The 5,539-nt window shown below is 36.6% G+C and overlaps 1 pseudogene; it reads left to right on the top strand.

Annotated features, from left to right (window-relative positions):
* The first annotated feature begins 314 nt into the window (after nucleotides 1-314).
* On the top strand, nucleotides 315-1,295 carry LOC122944668 (annotated as a pseudogene).
* Nucleotides 1,296-5,539: the final 4,244 nt, after the last annotated feature.

The following is a 5,539-nucleotide window of genomic DNA, read 5'->3' as shown; positions in this document are numbered from 1 at the left end:
ACAAATATGAAATCAATGGTATACTGGTATATAAGTGTTTTTTTTTTTCTCTCTCCCCTCTTTCTCTCCTTATGGGTTATGAGTGGTGGGTGGGAAGGGTGTCGGTTTGATAAAAAATATGTATTATTGTTTGATTCTCTGGATTTTTTTGTAATATATATATATAAAAAATGAATAAAAAAAAAAAAAAAAAAAAGAGGATGCGTCCAGAGCAGCAATCACACGGGTTAATAATGTAACCATCATAATTGTCCCAGATGCCATCAGCTGCTGTTTACAAACTGAATCTATTGGCAGTGGGGACATGGAACTGAAATGCTCTGTTACAGGCAATGAATCTGAAGGGCCAGATGATCTAGGTTTTTGAATTAAGCTCTATTCTGTTCCTGGGCACCCCCTGTGTAGATAGATTAGAATATTTCATGGGACGAGGTCTCTACCTGTCAGATATTCCAATCCACAATGCTCTGAGAGATGTAGTACTAATAGGAGAACAGGACCGAGCTCAAGATGGACTGAAAAAGAGGTTAGGAAAACTGAAGGCTACCCTAGAATGTGCCCACCAAGCTTTAGAAGAGGAGAAAAAGAAAACTTAACCTTCTGTTTTCAATCTTTACTGGTGAGGTGGCTCAGCAGTTGTGGCAGGGACAAACTGTGAAAGCCAAGAAGTTTAATAATGTGACCATGCTGTTCTTTGATATTGTCTGCTTCACATCAATATGTTCTCATTGTTTACCAATGCAAGTTATCACCATGCTGAATTAACTTTACACACTTTTTGATTTCCAGTGCGGAGAACTAGACGTCTATAAGGTGGAAACTATTGGTGATGCTTATTGTGTGGCTGGGGGACTGCATATGGATAGTGACACACATGCCTTTCAAGTTGCTCTGATGGCTTTAAAAATGATGGAACTCTCAGATAAAGTAATGTCTCCTCATGGTGAACCCATAAAGATGTGCATAGGTCTGCACTTTAATAAAATTTTTGCTGGTGTTGTAGGTATAAGAATGCCACATTACTGCCTTTTTGGAAATAATGTTACACTTGCCAATAAGTTCGAATCTTGCGCTATACCAAGAAAGATAAATCAGCCCTACAACGTATAGCTTGCTTAAAGATTTTTAAAGGATTTAAGTTTATACCTCGATCAAGAGAAGATCTTCCAACAAACTTTCCAGCCGAAATTCCAGGAATCTGTTATTTTCTTGAGGCTTTAGATCAAGACATGTTGACCAAGACTTGGTTCCAGACAAATCCGGCAGAGGATTTACATTTCAGGAAAACAAAATAGACCAATTTTTATCTATTCTTGTTGTGTATATTGTGTATCAGACTTTCTTTACATGATATTGTCTTCCTTTAAAATGACATTCTTAAGTACCATCTCCATTTCAACGTGCTTGTAAATCACAATATTGCTTAGTTGCACACAGAAATGGGCTCTAGAGATCAGATATGGAAACTGCCTCTTCTAAACTAGATATTATGTTTAAAATTAGAAGTATTTATTCATGTTCAATAAGGTTATATGTCAGGTAGATATTGGTCGTTGGTGGTGTATTTGCATTATGTTTATGTTAATTTCCAAAATATGATTTTGGCAAAATAAAATGTTCTTACTGTTGAAACTATTAAAAAAGAATATATTTAACAATGTTATATTTAAAGTTTGAGAACAAAGCCCCATCCAGTCCAGATTTTCAGGTTATGTAATACCGTTCTCATTTTCTTTAAATTCAGTGTTGAAAAGTTAGCAGGTCTAAAATCAAAGTAAAACTCTAATAATTTTTTTTTTTTTTTTTGCTCTGTTGATTCCTATAAAGGCAAAGAGATAATCAACAAACTATTGTCATGGTTATCATATCAATGAGATCTTTCACTTAAAAAAAATAGAAAACATAAACCTACAAAGAAACATTAATCCTTTCAGTGTACAAAATACAGGCAGGATGAATTTATAGTATATAAAGTTCAGTACAAAAAGCAAAGCTGACGTCGACTCAGTGAGAAAAAAAAACTAAACTGAAACAAATCTCTAATTTTGTATGGAATATGTTAAAGGTGTTGTCCAGATTCAGATCTGAACCCCGACACGGCCTGATCTGAGCTCGTTCACCGTGAAAGAGTGGAGCATCTGAGCTTTAAATGTAAAAAAAAAACAAGAAAGTACCGCCTCCATTTACTCACGAAGGGCGGGCCACCGCCATCTTGCTTGAAGATCTGGAGAAAAATCTTGCATGGCGCAAGATTACATCATCATGCATGGGATTTCAGCCGAGATCTTCAATCATGATGGCAGCTAGCGGCCCGCCGTGAGCAAATGGAGAAGGCAAGTATGACTGTTTTTGCTTTTTACACGATTTCAGGTTAAATCGATTTGCTAACACGAAGCATGAGGAAATTTGGCTTCGAGGCGAATCGAATTGATCCTGAAATTCAGATCGAATTCTACTTCGTGGGATTCGATTCGCTCATCTATAAATGTGATGGTTTGCTTTATTGTATATTTTGCTTTTATAAATATTGCATTTGTTATTATGACAAGTATCATATCAGCATTATTAATGCATAGATTTTTAGCAGTTATATTATTATGTATAAGGCTGGATTCACACATGCAGTAGTTGATGCAGATTTTTTTATCCAGGTCTGGTTTTGGCTTAGAAATGGCATAAAAAACTAAACCACAAATATGTGAATCCAGTCCCAAGGAGACTTATAAAAATTAGACTTATGCAGATGTACTACTTCTTCTACTATTACTACTACTACTACGACTACTACGAACACTATCATAAATTCTATAATTATATTAATGTTTCTAATGTATTTTTAAAATACAAAAAAAATCTATATAATTTATTTTATTATATTTCATAATTATCAATGTTAAATATATATTTTGCTTTTAGAATTGTAGTTATGCTTTTAAATGCAAATAATAATAATATAATAATTAGTAACATACAATGTATAGTAACATACAGTCATGGCCGTAAATGTTGGCGCCCCTGAAATTTTTCAAGAAAATGAAGTATTTCTCACAGAAAAGTATTGCAGTAACACATGTTTTGCTATACACATGTTTATTCCCTTTGTGTGTATTAGAACAAAACAAAAATTATTGCCACCCTTTAAAAATTGTGGATAAATAAGATTGTTTCAAGCATGTGATGCTCCTTTAAACTCACCCGGGGCAAGTAACAGGTTACAAGTCCATCTCCAGAGATCTAGATTTGCCTTTGTCCACAGTGCGCAACATTATTAAGAAGTTTGCAACCCATGGCACTGTAGCTAATCTCCCTGGGCTTGGACGGATGAGAAAAATTGATGAAAGGTGTCAACGCAGGATAGTCCGGATGGTGGATAAGCAGCCCAAAGATATTCAAGCTGTCCTGCAAGCTCAGGGTGCATCAGTGTCAGCGCGAACTATTCGTCGACATTTAAATGAAATTAAGCACTACGGCAGGAGACCCTGGAGGACCCCACTGCTGACACAGAGACCTAAAAAAGCAACACTACATTTTGCAAAAATAAACTTGAGTAAGCCAAAATCCTTCTGGGAAAAAGTTTTGTGGACATATGAGCCCAAGATAGAGCTTTTTGGTAAAGCACATCATTCTACTGTTTACCAAAAACTGAATGAGGCCTACAAAGAAAAGAACACAGTACCTACAGTGAAATATGGTGGAGGTTCATTGATGTTTTGGGGTTGTTTTGCTGCCTCTGGCACTGGGTGTCTTGAATGTGTGTAAGGCATCATGAAATCTGAGAATTACCAATGGATTTTGGGTCGCACTGTAGAGGCCAGTGTCAGAAAGCTGGGTTTGCGTCCGAGATCTTGGGTCTTCCAGCAGGACAATGACCCCAAACTTACGTAAAAAAAAAACAGAAATGGATGGCAACAAAGCGTCGGTTCTGAAGTGGCCAGCAATGAGTCCAGATCTACAGGGTGGGCCATTTATATTGAAAATGTGTTCAATGTGCTGCCCATGGTGTTGGATTGGATTGCACCTGAAACTACGGATACTGGAAGCCTGTGCTAGCATTTCTCCTGCGGTGTTGCTATCAGTGTGAAGAGTGGTAGAAGAGGGTTGCATTGACAATCCAACACAATGGGCAGCACATTGAACACATTTTATAAGTGGTCAGAAACTTGTAAGTAACTCTTGAAAGACTAAAGTTATGTTAAAACCAAGCACACCATTGTTTTTCTTATGAAATTCCCAATAAGTTTGATGTGTCACATGACCCTCTTCCTATTGAAAAACTAAAGTTGGATTCAAAATGGCCAACTTCAAAATGGCCGCCATGGTCACCACCCATCTTGAAAAGTTTCCCCCCTCACATATACTAATGTGCCACAAACAGGAAGTTAATATCACCAACCATTCCCATTTTATTAAGGTGTATCCATATAAATGGCCCACCCTGTAAATCCCATTGAACACCTGTGGAGAGATCTTAAAATTGCTGTTGGGAAAAGGCACACTTCCAATAAGAGAGACCTGGAGCAGTTTGCTAAGGAAAAGTGGTCGAAAATTCCGGGTGAGAGGTGTCAGAAGCTTATTAATGGTCATAGGAAGTGACTGATTTTAGTTATTTTTTCCAAAGGGTGTGCAACCAAATATTAAGTTAAGGGTGCCAATAATTTTGTCCAGACCATTTTTGGAGTTTGGTGTGACATTATGTACAACTTGCTTTTTTTCCTACCTTTTTTGGTTTTGTTCCAATACACGCAAAGGTAATAAACATGTGTATAGCAAAACATGTGTTACTGCAATACTTTTCTGTGAGAAATACTTCATTTTCTTGAAAACTTTCAGGGGTGCCAACATTTACGGCCATGACTGAAGTTTATAAGGCTGAAAAAAGACATCTGTCCATCCGGTTCAGCCTGTTATCCTGCAAGTTTGTTTAATTGTTATTCATTGCTATTTATGTTTTGTGGGACAATTTTTCACAATTTCTAATAATAATTATTATAGTAAAATGATTATATACAGTGTATACTATGTTACAGTTTGAGAACAACAATGCTTGTTTGCTTTGCTAGATATTATATGGATTGCTGTGAAATCCACTGCAGTCTAGTGATATATACAAGCTATTGACAACGACGTAGCAGCACATCTAAGACTTTATACTGTATGTTATCACAGGTGATAATTATACTGGGTTACAGCTGTAATTTACTCCAGTCGCTGGGCTAGGTTTTCTGTGGATAAATGTATTGTGACCTGTGATTTGGCTCTTGTTGCCCAGTCAGGGCTCCACTGCTAAGATATCACATGAACTACTGCTATATTATTTCTGGAAGAATGTAACTTTTACTTACATTGACTACTTTATTGAGAGCGTGATTGTTTGAAGAATTTTCAGGTTATTAAACTCAGCGGGGTCCATGGTCCATTTCACTCTTCAAATTCGGACCTACTGGGCAAGCTATATAATTTGAAGTAATTTAACTAGTACTCTTCATTTCCACATCACTCAGCTGCTTTAGATTTTTTTCTGATATCTAATTGCTTTCAT

This window comes from Bufo gargarizans, chromosome 8, assembly GCF_014858855.1.
Source record: "Bufo gargarizans isolate SCDJY-AF-19 chromosome 8, ASM1485885v1, whole genome shotgun sequence".
NCBI classification, from domain to species: Eukaryota; Metazoa; Chordata; class Amphibia; order Anura; family Bufonidae; genus Bufo; species Bufo gargarizans.
Note: the sequence above shows the minus strand (reverse complement) of the source record. Positions and strands in the feature narration are given on the sequence as shown.